Source organism: Suncus etruscus, chromosome 4 (genome assembly GCF_024139225.1).
Source record: "Suncus etruscus isolate mSunEtr1 chromosome 4, mSunEtr1.pri.cur, whole genome shotgun sequence".
Classification (NCBI taxonomy): Eukaryota; Metazoa; Chordata; class Mammalia; order Eulipotyphla; family Soricidae; genus Suncus; species Suncus etruscus.
Window position 1 is genome coordinate 90,376,516 of NC_064851.1, and position 19,009 is coordinate 90,395,524.

Here is a 19,009-nt window from a genome sequence, read left to right on the forward strand (position 1 = left end):
ACTCTTATAATCTTCTACAATTAAACCACAATGACCTACCATATCTAAACAGATCTATCACTAATGAGGAAATTAATATGATAATCAAAAGTCTTCCCAAAAAGAAAAGCCCAGCCCATATGGATTCACTAACAAATTCTTTCAAACATTTCAAGAGGAACTACTACCAACCATTTTCAGGATTTTTCATAAAAGTTAAAAATTATGTACAAATACTTCAAATAGTTTCCATGAAGCCAACATCACAGACCAATATCCCTGATGAACACAGATGCTAAGATCCTCAATAAAATCCTAGCAAATAAGATCCAACATCACATCAACAAGGTCATACATCCAGACAAAGTAGGGTTCATTCCAGGAATGTAAGGACAGTTTAACATACATAAATCAATCAACATAATACTTTTCAACAAAAATAAAAATAAAAATTACATGATCATATCAATAGATGCAGAGAAAGCATTTGATAAGCTCCAATGCCCATTCTTGATAAAAAAAAAGTCTTTCATCAAGATAGAAATGAAAGTAACTTTTCTCAATATAGTCAAGGCCATCTATCACAAGCCAATAAAAATGTTATTCTCAACTTAGATAAATTAAAAGAATTCCTAAAACATCTGGTACTAGACAAGGCTGCCGTTTTTCACCATGCCTATCCAATACAGTGCTGGAAGTTCTTGCCATAGCGATTAGGAAAGGAAAAGATATCAAGGGCATCCAGATAGGAATGAAAGAAATTATGTTGGCAGCTGACATGTTACTATATTTAGAAAACTCTAAAGACTCTACCGAAAAGCTTCTAGAAACAATAGATTCATATCGCAAAATGGCAGACTACAAAATTCACACACAAAAATCAACGGCCTTCTTGTACACCAATAATGATAGAGAAGAAATGAAGATTAAAAATGCCATTTACATGAGTATCAAACAAACTCAAATATCTTGGAGTCAACTTAACTAAAGAGGTGAAGGACCTATACAAAGAAAACTACAAAACCCTGTTTTAAAAAATAAAAGAGGATACAAAAACGAGATATATACCCGGCTCATGAATTGAGAGGATTAACATCATTAAAATGTCAATACTCCCCAAAGTAATGTTCAGATTTAATGCAATCCCTCTAAATAAACCATTTTTTCAAAGAAGTGGATCAAACACTGCTAAAATTAATTTAGAACAATAAACACCCTCAAATAGCTAGAGAAACTCTTGGTAAAGAAATATGGGAGGCATCACTTTCCCCAACTTTAAATTGTATTACAAATCTTTAGTAATTAAAACAGCATGGAATTGGAATAAAGACAGACCCTCAGTTTAATGAATTAGACTTTAGTATCCAGAGAATGTTCCCCAGTCATATAATCAATTAATCTTTGATAAAGGGACAAGAAATGCAAGCTGGACAATAAAACCTTCAACATTGGTGTTGGGACAACTAGTCTGCCAGTTGCAAATAAGCGAAAACAGACCCCCAGTTAACACCATGTATCATGGTCAAACCAAATGGATTATAGACCTTGATCAGACTCAGAACCATAAGGTATATAGAACATCACATAGGCAAATCACTACATGATGTTGAGACTAAAGGCATCGTCAAGGAGAAAATAGAGCTCTCCAAACAAGTGGATGCAGAGATAAGAAAGTGGGATTATATTAAGCTGAAAAGCTTCTGCGCCTCAAAAAATAGTGCCTAGGTTACAAAAGCCACTCACAGAATGGGAGAAACTATTTACTCAAAACCCATCAGATAAGAGGCTGATATCTAAGAGATACAAGGTACTGACAGAACTTAACAAGAAAAAATCACCTACCCCATCATAAAATGGGGAGAAGAAATCAACAATTTCTCAAGGAAAAAATACAAATAGCCAAAAGACACATTAAAAAATGCTCCACATCACTAATCAACAGGGAGATGCAAATCAAAACAACAATGAAGTACTATTTCATGTCACAGAGACTGGCACTCTACACAAAGAACAAGAACAATCATTGTTGGTGGGGATATGGAAAGGACCTTTCATTCACTGCTGGTGGGAAAGCCGTCTTACTCAGCCTTTATGGAAAACAATATGGCAAATCCTTAACAAACTGGAAACTGAGCTCCTATATGATCCAGCTATATCACTCCTAGGGTTATACCCTAGGAACACAAAAAAATCAATACAAAAATGCCTTTCTCACATCTTTATTCACTGAAGTCCTATTTACAATAGTCAGAATCTGGAAACAACCTAGATGCCCTTTTACAGATGAATGGCTAAAAAAACTGTGGTACATATACACAATGGAATATTATGCAGCTTTCAGGATAGATGAAGTCATGAAATTTTTCTATACATGAATGGATATGAGAATCTATTATTCTGAGTGAAAAAGTCAGAGGGAGAGAGATAGTCACAGAATAGTTTCACTTATCAATGGGTTTTAAGAAAACCAAAAGTTATTATTGTAATAATGCCCAGAGACAACAGAGATGAAGGCTGGAAGGACAGGCTCTCAATGTTAAGCTCACCAAAAGGAGTGGTGAGTGTTGTTAGAGAGATGACTACACTAACTATCATGACAATGTTAATGCATGAGAGATGTAGAATTCCTATCTTGAATATAGGCAGGGCTTAGGGGAGAAGGGAGAGAGGGACTTTAGTGGTGGGAATGTTGCACTGGTGAAGGAGGGTGTTCTGTTATTTTGTTTGCTTGTTTTCTAAATATGGAACACTTCACAAATTTGCATGTCATACTTGTGCAGCGGTCATGCTAATCTCTGTATCGTTCCAATTTTAGTACATATGTTGTCTAAGCGAGCACGAGGGTGTTCTTTTTATGACTAAAACCCAACTACAATCATGTTTGTAATCAAGGTGTTTAAATAAAGATATTATTAAAAAAAGCTTGTTAAACTAATATAAGTAAAACATTAATTTCTTTTTATAATATCTAAGAAAATCCTTTACAATTAATTATTGGATATTAGAAAATCATTTTATAACTATAACTTTAACAATTTATTGATAACATGTGAAATGTGGCCTGATTGGATTAAGAGTATAGATGGAGCAGTGCCTGGTATCTACAAGGCTTGGAGTTTGCTTACAAACTTTAATTTTATGGCCCCTGTGAATAAATAAATTGAATGCCAGGGCTACAAACATACACTTTCAGCAGTACCTAGGTTCTAGAAAGAAAGAGAAAAGAAAAAGTGGTCTAGAAGTAGGATAATAAAGTATTGAGGCCTTGTAACTTGGATGATAGTGAAGCAGTAACTTTGGGAATCAAAAATATAAATAATAAAATTTACAGTATTTATACATGTTACCTGAACAATAACATTAAAAACACTTGGTAATAAAAGAAAATAGGGGCTAAAGAGATAGGTAGGGCATTTGTCTGACATGCAGACAATCCAGTATGGCATCTCATATGGTTCCCCGAGTTTGCTAGGAGTGATTTCTGAGCACAGAGCCAGTAATAACCCCAGGATGCCATTGAATGTAGCCCCCCCCCCCAAATAATATATAAATAAAAGAAAAGAGAGCATAGGAGTTTTTAGGGAAAGCTTTTAGTTGAAGATATAAATTCAGAACATGTGGGGTGGGTGTTGATGGTCCATATCTCTCATGATATACATATTTATTACCTTTATAATGGTTTTATTGGCATGTGCATTTGTCCAAAACTCGTTCACTTTTATAATTTACACATGTTCAGTTCTAAAAATATAAAAGATACATTAAAGGAGAGAAATACTTATAGTAACTTTATACTTAAAATAAAACATTCTGTGGCTGGAATGTTCAATGGGAAAGATACTTGCATGGTGACCTTCAAGCTTAGAGTCTAGGTGTAGCCTTAACATCAATTGTGTTTCAAAGAAAAGAAAGAAAGAAAGAAAGAAGAAAGAAAGAAAGAAAGAAAGAAAGAAAGAAAGAAAGAAAGAAAGAAAGAAAGAAAGAAAGAAAGAAAGAAAGAAAGAAAGAAAGAAAGAAAGAAAGAAAGAAAGAAAGAAAGAAAGAAAGAAAGAAAGAAAGAAAGAAGAAAGAAAGAAGAAAGAAAGAAAAAGAAGAAAGAAAGAAAGAGAAAAAAGAAAAAGAAAGAAAGGAGAAAGAAAAAGAAGAAAGAAAAAGCAAAAATTAGTATTTATTTGAGTGAATTTTTGATATAGATTATTTTTTGTTAATTGCATTACTTTTAAATCATTTTCTCCTTTTTTGTCATATTTTGTTTTTCTTTTTCTTTCCTTCTCCTTTTTCTTTCTTTTTCTTTCTTTCTTCTCTCTTTCTTCCTCTTTCTTTCTTTCTTCTCTCATTCTTCCTCTTTCTTTCTTGTCTTTCTTCTTTCTTTCTTTCTTTCTTTCTTTCTTTCTTTCTTTCTTTCTTTCTTTCTTTCTTTCTTTCTTTCTTTCTTTCTTTCTTTCTTTCTTTCTTTCTTTCTTTCTTTCTTTCTTTCTTCTTTCTTTCTTTCTTTCTTTCTTTCTTTCTTTCTTTCTTTCTTTCTTCTTTCTTTCTTTCTTCCTTCCTTCCTTCCTTCCTTCCTTCCTTCCTTCCTTCCTTCCTTCCTTCCTTCCTTCCTTCCTTCCTTCCTTCCTTCCTTCCTTCCTTCCTTCCTTCCTTCCTTCCTTCCTTTCTTTCTTTCTTTCTTTCTTTCTTTCTTTCTTTCTTTCTTTCTTTCTTTCTTTCTTTCTTTTCTTCCTTTCTTCTTTATTTAGTTCTTTTCGTTCTTTTTGCTATATCTTGGTTTTTATAAGACAATTCTGGTGTTTACATGTATGTGAAGTGTGAAGGGGCAGGATTAGGCAAAAGGAGTGGAATGTATATAAATGTATGTGTGCCTGTATTCATACATGCCTTCGTTTTTATAGATGGGCTTTATCTTCTCAAGGTATCCTATGGTAAGTGTTCTTCCTGAAACAAAGAAGAAGTCAGAATTGAATTTAGTCTTATAATCAAAGCAAAGAGTCTATAAATCCCTCACTTGGGGTGAGTTCTTCTGTGTTAAGCTTTCCATCCACTATTAGAGAAAATAAGTTTCTGCAATACCCTTTACCCTCAAAAATTAAAACCTCTAACTAGGAATGAGGAATTTAGGAGATAATTCTCTGAGCATCTCTATATACAAATATCTAGCCTTTTCAGCATATCATTCTGTGTATTATGTTGTCCGTGTTGATATCTTTTAATCTCTCTCTAGTGTTCTTTTTGCATGCTCATCAATGAAAAAAAGAAATGAACAAGGGTTTTTTGAATTTATATAGCTATATCCAAACTTCATTTTAATTTTTCATTGTCTTTGAAACAAATCATGAATTTAAATGTTAAAATGATTTGAATCCTAAACATTTCTGTGAATTTTCTTCCTTGCTCTATTCAAAACTCCCATATTTTGTGTCTATTGTCCTATCCCATTAAGAAGTCTTGATACATTTTCCCTCTCTATTTCCTTTCTGTGCTAGCTCTTCTTGTGTTTCATCTTCTTTTATTAAGCTGTTTTATTTCTGAGATTGAATTGTCAACCTTGTGAAGAGGAGGTGCCCTCACACTTATTTCCCTTTATTTTCTTCTGAGAATGGTCACAGCAGGCATTTTGGCTGTGTTATATTTGGCAACTGAGTTTTGAATGCAGATGAGTTGTTTTCTTACTGTATCATATCATTTAGTTTTCTAGTTTTGTCTTCTGTTTGGAATTTAAAAATATTAGCTTTTGTAAATAAATTCAGTTTTATTTTAATCCAGGTTATTCTTTACTGCAATATCAGTGGGAATCTGATATTTTATTCTGTGTGGAATTATATTCACTCAGCATATTTTATTGTGCCATTTATTATATATTTCTTGCATTGAAAACCTAAAGTATCTGACCTAGATCCTTGCCAAAAAAACATTGTACAACTAAATTGTATAAAATGGTAACAATAACTTTGTAAAAAAAAATAATACCCAACATATCTTTTAAAGTCATGATAAAAGAGAGTCTACAAAAAATCATAAAGGATATCAAATAAAGTGGGCAAAAATTCTCCTCTTACAATTGTGTTGGCAATTGATGTTATAATTAAGCTGTTTCAAGATTTTAAAATTATGCCAGTTATGAATTTCAGGTGATCTGTGGGAGGAGAAATGGAAATCTCTAAAAATTATCATCAGAAAAAGCTTTGAGGGACTAAAGAGATGGCATAGTGGTAGGATGTTTGCCTTGCATGCAGCCAACCTGGGAGGGAACAAGTTCAATTCTTGGCATCCCATATGGTACCAAAGCCTGCCAGGGTTTATTTCTGAGTGCAGAGCTAGGAGTAACACCTGAGTGCCACTAGTTGTGGCCCAGAAACCAATCTATCAATCAAGTTAAAAAAAATGAAAGGGCGGCCGGCGTGGTGGCGCTAGAGGTAAGGTGTCTGCCTGCCAGTGCTAGCTTAGGACGGACCGCGGTTCGATCCCCCGGCATCCCATATGGTCCCCCAAGCCAGGAGTGACTTCTGAGCGCATAGCCAGGAGAAACCCCTGCGCGTCACCGGGTGTGGCCCAAAAACCATTAAAAAAAAAATGAAAAGGCTTTGAGACTAGAGCAGCTTTCAGTAATTAGAATGGCAATAGAAATGAAGAACACTAAATGACTAAAAACATAGAAATAGTTGAGTAGAATAATATTGATTTTTTTAAAGATTAGACAATACATTCAGGATGTAATTCATAAACATTGTAAAAGGTTCTATCATTCTTCTCATGCTCAAGGTCAAATGACACAACTCAGTATATAAGCTGTTTCCACACTAGAATTTTATTTGTACCAGAGCCCTGCTATTTCTCAGCCTATGATCATGGACTCTCTTCTTAGTTATGAGATGAGTATGTTAACTCTGCAGGTATGGTATAAGGATGAGGAATTCTGATAGGATACAGGTAAACAAAATATGTTCAGTAAATGGTGACTACAATTCTTGTTATATCTCAGGCAAAGAAAGTATATTTTGTGCATATTAGCACTTATCATTTCAAGCCAATCTTTAATGAAACTATTTTATAGCTATTTTAAATACTCATTTAATAAATTGATTTTATTTATGACTACATATGTCATATTAAGGTTACAAATAAAATAGTAAATTATTTCTTAACTGTTTCTAAGGAGAAAAATAATTTATGATCAGAACCAAAAATTGAAGTGATCTTGGAGGAACTATGTGGGAAGGAATTTTGTTGGAAGTGGAAGTGAAATTAAGTAACTAGAAAAGAGCACTGAAGAGATTGACAACTAATCATTCTAATCATTTTTCACTTTAGCTATTCATTCCTTCACATTTATCCCTCTTTTTCTATCCACATATTTTGTTATAAAGAAAGTAAAAGGAGAGTAATATTGTCTTTTTCTTGAAGCTTTAGAAGTTACACTTGACCAATGCTGGATATTAAGTATATGGGAAGACTGATGAGTTAAGTAAATATTTTGAAGGTAGTGTTGGGAAGATATTGGAGTATAACTTTAGAGCTTAATAGAGGGAAGAGAAAAATGAGAGTCTAAAAAAGTGGTTTTTAATCTTGTCATGTATTGCAGTGGCTTAAAGTACTTTGAAAAATTTTGAGTCTAAGCACCCATGTTATATATTTTATTTGTTTTTGTTTTGTTTTGTTTTGGGGTCATACCCAACAGTGCTCAGGGGTTACTCCTGGGTCTATGCTCAGAAATCACTTCTGGCAGGCTTGGGGAACCATATGGGATGCCGGGATTTGAACCACCGTCCTTCTTCATGCAAGGCAAACATCTTATCTCCATGCTATCTCTATTTTAATATAACACTGAATAGGATCTAGGCATTAATAATAATAAAAATTATTTCAGACAGAATTGAAAGGCATTGGTTTTTAGTAAGGGTGGATATTTAGAAGAGATATTTTTTCATATTTGATTCAATATGAAGATTAGTAGAATCAGAAAAATAAACACAATTATATGCATAAAGAATCAGAAAAATAAACACAATTATATGCATAAATGCACAAAAATACACTTTCAGAATTTTCCAGAAACTGTTCCTGATGCGTTTCCAAAATTGGGAATGATATGTAGTGATATGTCATCAGGCAAGCAATATTTAAAAAAGTGGAGATATTTTTAGGGGCTGGAACAATAGCATAGGTGGAAGGGCATTTGTCTTGCATGCAGCAACCTGGTTAGATCCCTGGCGTCCTATAGGCTCTTAGGAGCTTGTTAAGAGTAATTCCTGAATGTAATGCCAGGAGTAACCTCTGAACACTACTAATGTTTCCCCTTCCCCCCAAATTATAAGGAATGTAGATATTTTTAAGTGCCTACATCCTCTAGCTTTAGCTGACCCAAGTATAAGCCTACCTTCCTAATTTTGGGAAAACTTAGTGACTCTAGTATAAGCTGAGGTGAAAAATGCAGCAGCCACTGGTAAATTTCAAAAATAAATAAATAAATAAATATATACCCAAAATAATTACAATAATTGAGTAATCAGTAGGTAAATCAGTAGGTAATCAATAAAACTACTGAAGACTAAAACAAAAAATCTTTGTGATTTTGTACGTTACATCAGAACACTTATGACAAAGAGAATTAATATGATGAGAACATTATTTATTAATATTGTTACTACATGTTTTTATTTCTTATGTATTCCCAGAAATGATAATTCTCAAGTCACAATATTTTCTTAGAAAAATATAAAAATACTTCTTAGAAGTAAACAATCATGTATATTCTAGGATTCTTTGAGAGAGCAATGGGAAATTGTAATCATAAATATAAATAATTTAAGGCAATATTTATTCAGCTCTTACCCAGTATTTTATTATAACTGCTTAATGTTTGACTTTATTTAACTTATATGAAATACATAATTATATGAACTACAAACTATATAAGTTAAGATAAGCAATATTTCAAAGCATATTAAAATAAGTAGAAGAGGACATGAATGATAGATAGTACAGTGGGTAGGGCACTTGCCCTGCATACACTGAACTGTATTTAATCACCATCACCCAATATGATACCCTCAGCCTACCAAGCTCTAAAAGCAGAGTCAAGAATTGGGTGTAAACATCATCATTTGTGATGGTGCTTACTTTGCACATAGCCAAATTGATTTAATCTGTTATCTCATATAGTTCTCCAAGCTCCATCATAGATGATTCTTAATAAGAGACCCTAAATATCTCTATATGTGGTCCAAAAATCTAAAGAAAATTCAAGTATGTGAATATTAAACAGCATACTTTTGAAAAATAGTTGGGTCAACCAAGAAATAAGTTATAGTAAATTTGTTTGGAAACCAACAAAATGAAAGAAAAGATATAGATTTCCTTGGGATATTGCAATAGTGGTATTTCAAAATTAAGTGATTAGCAAAACAGACCATCTATTTTAATAGAAGTCTGAATTAATTAATCTTATTTTAGTCTGAATTATCTAAAAAGGAGCTATAAATAGAACCAAAGCAAAAAAAATACTAAATGTTATTAGCATTTAAAGAAATAAAATAGACTAAAATACAATGAAACAGATCAGTTAAACCAAGATATGTTTTTCCCCTCAAAGGATTATAAAATTTATAAAGTATTTGCTAGATTCAATTAAAAATAGGGATAAAACTGTGCTAAAAAGAAATCAGACATTGAAGAGGATAGATTACAGTTGATAATGCTAACATGTAAAAACTTATGAGACTTTTAAAAACAACTATATACAAATAAAACATTTTAGAAGGAATGAATAGTATTTAGTCTCATGTAACTTTCCAAGATTAAGTCATACAAAAATAGATACTTTATACAGACTAAGCTCAAGTACACTGGTGGATCAAGACAACACTTGAAGAATTTGTCTTATCTCAGAACATTTCAAATTACTTGAAGAACACTAGAAAGAAACGTTTTAATAATGCTGTTATTAGAGCTCAGTGGAAATAAATTTAATGGAAAGCAATATAAAAAATGAGAGACCTAATCCAGTGTTTTTCAACCACTGTGCCTTGGCACACTGGTGTACCGTAAGATATTGTCTGGTGTGCCGTGGGAAAAATTCCAATTTCATCCATAACAAACGGCTTTGGTGTGATTGGTCTATTTGTGAGCCAAAGCACATGTTACAGACTATAAAGACAGCGGCACTAGCATTATGGGGCGGGGGGGGGGGGGGTTGGACGGGGTAGAGGGATGCTTGCTGGGACAGGATGGAGGGAGGACAACACTGGTGATGAGAATGCCCCTCATTCATTACTACTATGTGCCTTAAATATTACTGTGAAAGACAGAGAGAGACTGAGAGCTGTTGACAAAGAGCTACATGTGTGTCTTTCTTTGATTCGTGCCAGAATATCAGCTTTGTGTTCAGCCAAATCGGCCCAGGTTTCGCACTGAGTAAGTGAACAGAAATATGAACAATTATTTCTTTGTGTTTATTTGACTCCTATTCAAGAGAATTACTTCATATATAGTCAATATAGTTAGTCAATAGGCACAGAGTTAAATTGTTTTTAACATTTTCTAATGGTGATTTTTTTTTCATGAATAAAGTATGCCTTTGCACAAAAAGGCTGAAAAACACTGACCTAATCCCCTCCACCCAGCACAAAAAGGGGCTTCCTTTGCAGCTTCCCACAGACTTCTCTGGGTTCGATTGTCACTGCCTACCCTTTGGGGCCAGCCAGGTTTGTGTCTGGAAGGCAATAGTGATTATCCCATTTTATTTCCTTCCAGCAAACACAAATGGGGCTGTATTCTGGGGTCTTTTCTCTGTCTCTTTTCTCAGTCTCCTCTGGGTTTCAGTGCCATTGCTGATTGTTTGCTCCCTGGAGATAGTAAGCTCTGTGTCTGGGCAGGAACAGGGAAACACCAAACCTAATCCCCTCCATCAAACAGGGCCTCCTTTGCAGCCTTCCGTCAGCCTCCTTCTGTGTTCCAGTGCCATTACTGACCACCCTACTCATCAGCCTTCCTTTATCCTAAACAGTGTGGACACACTAGTCATTTCAATTTATATCAAAATATATCTCCAGCCACATTTCATACAAAGAATTAAATAGATCACATTCTTAAGCACCTGATACTCCAGCATTCCAAACCACTAAATGCAAACTTCAAAGGGGAAGCTAAGGAGGACACACTGGGGAATATGGAGATAAATCCTGAAAAGTCTCCAAGTCCACCCAAAATCCTGAACCTTATAGATAAAGACCTAAAATCAAAACTTAATAGTTTAGCAATGGAAACCAAAGAGTCACTAGCCTGCAAAATTGAGAAACATATTAATGAAAAATTCAACCAACTCAAAGAAGAACTCTTTCAGAAGATAAGAGAATTTATACAAACGTAACTGAAGGAACTAATAAAACATATTTAGAAGCTATAATACTAGAATTAAACAGGTGGAGAATTGCATACACAAACTTGAAGACAAACTACCAGCCAGCAGTGATAAAGAAATCAAAAAAGAGGGCTGGAGAGAGCATGGAGGTGAGGCGTTTGCCCTTACATGCAGAAGGACGGTGGTTCGAATCCCAGCATCCCATATGGTCCCCCCAGCTTGCCAGGAGTGTTTTCTGAGTAATCCCTGAGCACTGCCACGTGTGGTCCCAGAAAAACAAAAACAAAAACAAAAAAAAATCAAGAAGAAAGGAGAGACAAAAACTAAAAGAAAATGTAAGGGTAATTAATGAACAAAGACAAGAAAAATAATCTCTGTATTATAGGGAATACCAGAATGGGAAGAAAATGGGAAAGGGGAAGAACAAGTAGTATGAGAGATAATAGCAGAGTAAATTTCCCACCCGTGGGAAAGATGTTCTCTACAAATCCAAGAGGCAAAACTGCCAAACATAACAGAACCTAACAGAACAATATCAAACACTTAGTAATCCAAATGAAAAATAAAGACAGAGATGGAGCTCTTAAAATAAATAAGGGAGAAGAAAGAACTTCAAGTATAAGGAAATAACATAAGAATCAAAACAAAACTTCCATTTAAAGACAATCAGGCAAGAACAGAATGAATGATATATTCATACAATTGAAGGAAAGAAACTTTCACTTACAGTCCACAACCTGAAGCAAAACTCTCATTTACTTAGGAGAAAGGATTAAAAACTTTCTCAGATAAAAAAAAAGAGACTCACAATATTTGCACTAACTAAACTGACCCTAAATGGACTACTTAAAAAGCAATTACAAAAATCAAATCCCCAAATTGTAACAACAACAATAACCCTACACATATAATGTCTCAACACCTCTTTCTGTCAATATTTTCTTAAATGTCAATGGACTAAATTCTCCCATGAAAAGGCACAGATTAGCAGATTGAATCAGGAAACAAAACACAGACATCTGCTGCCTACAGGAAACACACTTAAAAGTTCAAGGTAGACACAGGCTCAGATTAAAGGATGGAAAACAATGATACAAGCCACTGAAAAACAAAAAAATAAAAAGTGGGGACAGCCATAATCATATCAGACCAAACTGCATTCGACCTCACAAAAGTACTTAGAGACATAGATGGTCACTACTTATTGATCAGGGTGAACAATAGATTCAAGAAGTTCTAACTTTGATTAATATGCATGCACCAAATGTAGAGCCAGTGAAATATATAAGGCTTTTGCTTACAAACCTAGAGAAACATATGGACAAAAACATCATGTTGGCGAAAGATTTCAATGCCATATTGCCACTAGGCAGATCAAGTAGGCAGAACAACTAGCAAAAACATAAAGCCCTAAAACCTACAATTATTAAACTAATGGATTTATATAGGGCATTTTAGTCTCAAAAAACAGAATATGCATTCTTCTCAAGCGCACATGGAAGTTTCTCCAGGATAGACTACATTCTAGGACACACATCAAACTACAAAAATTCACAAATACAAGAATTATACACCAGGCCACAATGATACAAAAATCAAGACCTGACTGCCAAAAGAAAATGTGGGAAAAATCTAATACCCGGGAGACTAAACAACATGCTGCTCAACAACAGCTGTTCAAAGAATAAATATATTCCTTGAAATCAATGATAATTAAGAAGCAAATTGTCAAAATCTATGAGTCACAGCAAAAGCAGTAATTAAGGGGACACTCATAGCAATACAAGTCTACATTAGGAAAGAAGGAAATGACAAAATCCATAATCTAAAGGGACACTTTAAGCATCTGGAAAACAAACAGCAAAGGAACCTAAACACACGCAGAAGAAAAGAAATCATAAAACCAGCTTAGAAATCAACAATTTAGAAACAAAGAAAATAATACAAAGAATTAATGAGACCAGAAGCTGTTTGAATAAACAAGATAGACAAAGCATTGCCAAAATTCACAAGGTAGAAAAGGAAAATACTCAAATGAAAGAGGAGAGATTACAATAGAACCACAAGAAATCGAAGAAAATGGAAAACCTTTTCATCTGACTAGCTGACTTTTGTTTTTTAAGCATTAATACCCAATCTACTCAGTCAACTTTCCAACTTAACCATGGATTGATCCTCAGTATCTGTCTATGTGTGTGCATGAGTGTATATGTTGGCCACCTCAATGTCTGTCTAATGTCCATCTGTAATATACATAATGTCTATGTTGTATATTGTCCTCCACCCAATATTTAATCCCTCATTCCAAACTCTCTGCTTACCCCCTTACAAATCCTTTTCTAGCCCTTCACTCTCTCACCTCAAATATGTTATTTGTCCCACTTAACTCAGTTAAGAACTCAGTTCTTAACTCCTCAGAAACCATAACGTTCCCCCCATCCCAGACAGCAGCCACTAACCCCCAAAGTGAAAAGATAGATTCCCAAGCTCCTTGCTTCAGCTCGAGAAAAAGCTGCCACCTCAGCTGCAACTAATTTGCTCTCAGCATCCTCTTTTTATCCCACCTCCCTTCACTAAGGACTGTTGGCTTGCTAACAGATTCTGTTTCTGAGAAGTCATAGCTCGAGGACATTTCCTAATATGTGACTGCAGGGAGCAATTTTTGAGACTCCACAAGACTACGTTGCAGGCTGAAGCTGTGCTCCAGATTTTTTTTTTTTTATTTTTGGGCGACACCCGGCCGTGCTCAGGGTTACTCCTGGCTGTCTGCTCAGAAATAGCTCCTGGCAGGCACGGGGGACCATATGGGACACCGGGATTCGAACCAAACCACCTTTGGTCCTGGATCGCTGTTTGCAAGGCAAACGCTGCTGTGCTATCTCTCCGGGCCCTGTGCTCCAGATTTTATCCCTCCCTCAGATATATCAAAAGACTTAAAGGGACGTGTATGTCTCCTTTGAATATTTCTTTAGACCTATTTTATTAGTAGATATAATTCTTATTGTCTATCTTCTTATGTAATGCAGTTTTCTTCATTCTATTATTTAGTAGGAAATTCTAGTAAATAAGTCTTTATAGTACTTTGATTTTATGATAGAACCAGGATATTTGGATTGTTTGACTTGTTATTTTTACCCCCATATGCAACCAGTAGTACCATGTGGCATTGTTCTTTTTGTATAGGCACATTAAATGGGGAAATATTATGTATGAACACATGTTCTTTTCTAATAAGGCTAGGGACATGTAAATTTTACTTTGCAGTGGGGTCTTACACCCTGAACATTTGTCATAGTGACTAGGCTTAGACTCCAGAAGATCAGACATTGGCCATATTACCCCTGAACCTTATAATTCAGTTCTTTGAACCAGCACAGTTTTCTACACCAGCACGAAGAATTGGTCTTCTACCAGAGATGGCCCTATGCTGCCCTGGCATAGACTTGCTCCAGGGCAGGGCTCCCTTCATTGTCACCTAATGGTGAAATGAAACAAGAAGATGCTCCATGTCACCTTAACTTAAATATAAAATCTGTATAAAAACCAGAATCTCTAACTACAGATACCTGACCAAGACAACTGTGTTTGTGAAGTACCTTTACTGGACCATATAGAAAGAATTTGGAATTAGACAACATAGTATGCCTGAAGTTTGTAGTTTGTTTTATGCCATGGGTAAGGTCTCCCTAATCTTAGGCCAAAGTATTTTCCCTCTATTTCCCCCCATATTTTGTGTGCCTATGCAAAAGCAAGCAAGCAAGACAAATAATAAAACCAAAAAACCTGCCATATACATACTTTATTTGTATATTTAATCTCATCTTTTAAATTAGGGCTCCCACCTTTTCATAGAATCTTAGGATACAGATTACTCTATTTACCACCATATTCCTTCATTTTTCTATAACACAAAAAACAAAAGGATAAAGAAATGCTTGGGCTAGGTGGCCTAATGGTTCTCAAATGCATTGACAGCAAAGTAAATTAGGGCAAAACTAAATAGTCCAGTGCCAAAGTCAGATAATAGACTGAATCAAGGGGGCATAAACTTTAACTATCTAAACTTAAATGGGACTGTGATACTGACCGACCAGTGGGCAGTTGGGTGGTGGTGTAGAGAAGCACTTCACTTTTGGGCCTTTGGTGGAGGGAGGTTGGACACTGGTGGTGCTAAGGCCCCTGGCTCATTGTATATTTCATATTCAACCATTAAGGATTCTTTTGATCACGAACTGTCTCAATAGAAATAAATTTTAAAAACGAAAAAATTATGACAATATATTAGTAAATTCTTCAAAATAAAAGTAGGAAGTATGCAGTAGTTTAACTAAAAATAGAAATATAGCAGCTTAACAGCAAATAAAAGAAGTAAAAAATCAGAAAGCAGTTCATAATAATATAGTAAAACCACATAAACCTTATGTGCACATAGCCAGTAAAAAGAGTAAAAAAGAATAAAACAATATATATGAGAGTGTTATAGGAAAAGTATCATCAAAAAGAGAACCATTTTATCACAGGGGGAGTCTTGAAGAAGAAGAGAAAGAATTGTGCAGTATTTTGTTTTAAGAAATAGTATTTAAGAAATGATCTAAGTAAATATAGGATTGATACATTCAGATAAAAAATCAAAACGTTTAGATGAAACTAAACTCAAGTACAAAATATTAGTATATGTCAATTCCCATGTAGATAATAAAATTTGAAGAAATTTGAAATTTTAAGAGTGAATTGAGGAGTGAATCCTATTTTCTAGACTGTAAGTGGGGCTGTAGTTACTTTAAGCTTTGCATGTATGAGACCTGCTTTCCACGTGCACCATGACCACCATTAAAGAGAGAAAGCAGAGAGATTTCATAGAAGCAAGAGAGAAAAACTGAGTCACATAAAATGGAACTTCATTAAGAATATGAGCATCTTTAATAAGAAAAACTCTACATGCCTGAAGGGAATGAAATGTTATGTTTATATAAGTCAGGGAGTCATTCTGTTCTGTATTTGACCTGACTACGTCAAGGGATTTGAAAGTTTTATGCTTGTCCCTTGTGATGAATGGCTGTTTAGATGAACATTAATACATTCTCTTATTTTCTCTCATTTTTGATATTGTTTTCCATCAAACTAATTTCCACTGAACTCTAGTAACAGCATTATTAGAACTGTTTCTTTGTAGTGTTCTTCAAATAATTTGGGTATTTCTGTGGAAATACAAATTCTTCACGTGTTGACTTGATCCAATAGTGCACTCGAGCTTAGTCTGTATAAAGTATCTATGTATTTATGAATTAGTCTTGAAAAGTTACATAGACAAAATACTATTAATTACTTCTACAGTGTTTTATTTGAATAAAGTTATTTTTAGCAGTCTCATAATATTTTATATATTAGCGTTATAAACTGTGTCCTATCCTCTTTAATTTCTGACTTCTTTTAATTACCTTTATTTAAACACCGTGGTTACAAAGATGATTGTAGTTGTATGATTTCAGTCATGTAAAGAACACCCCCTTCACCAGTGCAACATTCCCACCACCAATGTCCCAAATCTCCCTCCTCCCCACCACACCCACATCTGTATTCTAGACAAACTTCTACTTTCCTCGATCATTCACATTGTTATGATAGTTCTCATTGTAGTTATTTCTCTGATTCCTTTTTAGCAGTATTTTCTTCCTATTTTCTAATTGAATCTTAACAAATATTATAAATTTTATCAAACCTTTGGGGATAAAAACATATCTTGGTTTAACTTATCTGTTGTGTTGCATTTTTATTCTATTTTATTATACTATTTTATAGTATGTATTATTCTGTTTATTCTATTATTTTTATTATAGTGCTGAGTAGAAAGAACTTCCAACCAAGCATACCGACTCAGGTTACCACATACGTTTGGAAAAGAAATAAAAAAATATTTCAAATAAACAATTGATAATTGACTTTTTATAAATAATTGATACTTCAAGACATGCTTAAAAGTATTAAAGTACAAGAAAAATTGAAAATTAAGATAGGCAAAATTATAAAATGTGGGAGAGAAGGAAAATTATAATGAAGACTATTGAACTTAATATTTACTTTTTTCACTTAAAATAGACAGTAAACTTAGGATGCTAAGGGTAATGTAGCTTTAAAAAATAATAGAAACAAATAGAAAAAGACAGATTTACTCCACAAGAGTCAGATTGCAAATATTAATGTACAAAGAGGGAAATGATAAATACAACACAACAGAGTCATGCTGCAATAACAGACAACATTTATGCAGAAAAACTAATTAGTATTATGTAATTAATGATGAGCTAATTAATGTTAATAACTATTAATGATTTTAATAAATGTCGATGCCTTGAACTCAATAGTCAAAAACTATAAAGGAGAATGAATCATAAAATCAAATCCAACCTTACATCAATAAAAGGAATTGCCCTTGATCATCAATGAGAAACATATTCTCAATGTAAAATATTGTAGATCAAGTCAAATGAAATTCTAAATATTCCAAGAACAGATCTATTTATATCATATAAAATATACCATCACTATTTTAAGTTATATAAATCTGTTATAAGATTTTTTTGTGATACAAAAGGTGAAAGTGACAGATTTGTATATAATCATTAAAGAATCAATTCATGAAGGGCATTCATGTGGATGTGCTGAATAAAGAAATAATGAAATACATAAGCAACTGTTAAAAATTTGAAGAGAGACAACAACATATTAGGAGGGAACGTTATTGTCTTTTCTCACCAAAGACACAACATTAACATGAAAATGTGTCATTTGAATTCTTGAAATCTCATAACTGGGTTCAAATTACCAGGCATGAACAGAATATAATTTTTGACTATAAATGAATAAGGAGTTTTATCTGATGGTCTCAATAAAATTTCACTTTCTATTCATTCACTAAATGACAAGTATATGTTCTAAAATGCATTTGAAGTAGACTTTAGAATAAACCCTATGTTGGGACCCTGCACTTTTATGAACATTTTAAAATGATATTAACTAATATTTGGGGTGCTTATTTATAAAACTGAAAATTACGGTCTAGAGAATAATATAATAGGTATGACACTTGCTTTGTATGAGGCCAACCTGAGTTTGATCTCTGGCAGCCCATATGGTCTCCAAAGAATTGCCAGGGATTATCCCTTAGTGCAGAGCCAGGTGTAAATCCTATGCACTGACAGGTACGACTCCCTAAAACAAAAACAAAAAAACCTGAAAATTAATTACAAGCTGGGTACTGTTCCTACCTTCCCAAATTTATTAAGACTAAGCAACTTGCTAGTGATCAGGTTTTAAGTCAATGCATTTCTAGCACAGTGTACTAAGATTGATCTTTTAAATAAATTGGCATCTTATCTATAAATGAAAAGGTCACATCTCTGCCAGACAGATTATGGATTATTTTTTTCTGTGATTTCTGTCTATGTAATTAATCTTTTATCTTTTTACTCCAATAACAAAGATTAAATTTAGAAATATTTAAATTATCTTGATAACAAAATTTATTTCACTCATTCTTTATAAGTGACTTGACTTCTCTTTGCCTTTGCATTTTCATATAATTTAGAATAATTTGTTAATATTCTATAACAAATATTGTGAACTTTGATTTGAATTATTTAAATCTTTCCTATTAATGGTGAAAGGATAAAAATAATA

General features: G+C 33.7%; 1 non-coding gene across 1 annotated transcript; it reads right to left on the reverse strand.

Annotated features, from left to right (window-relative positions):
- Positions 1 to 2,714: 2,714 nt before the first annotated feature.
- On the reverse strand, positions 2,715 to 2,818 carry LOC126007556 (U6 spliceosomal RNA). Its single transcript, XR_007495106.1, has one exon. It is a non-coding gene; the product is annotated as a U6 spliceosomal RNA (small nuclear RNA).
- Between the last annotated feature and the right edge of the window lie 16,191 nt (positions 2,819 to 19,009).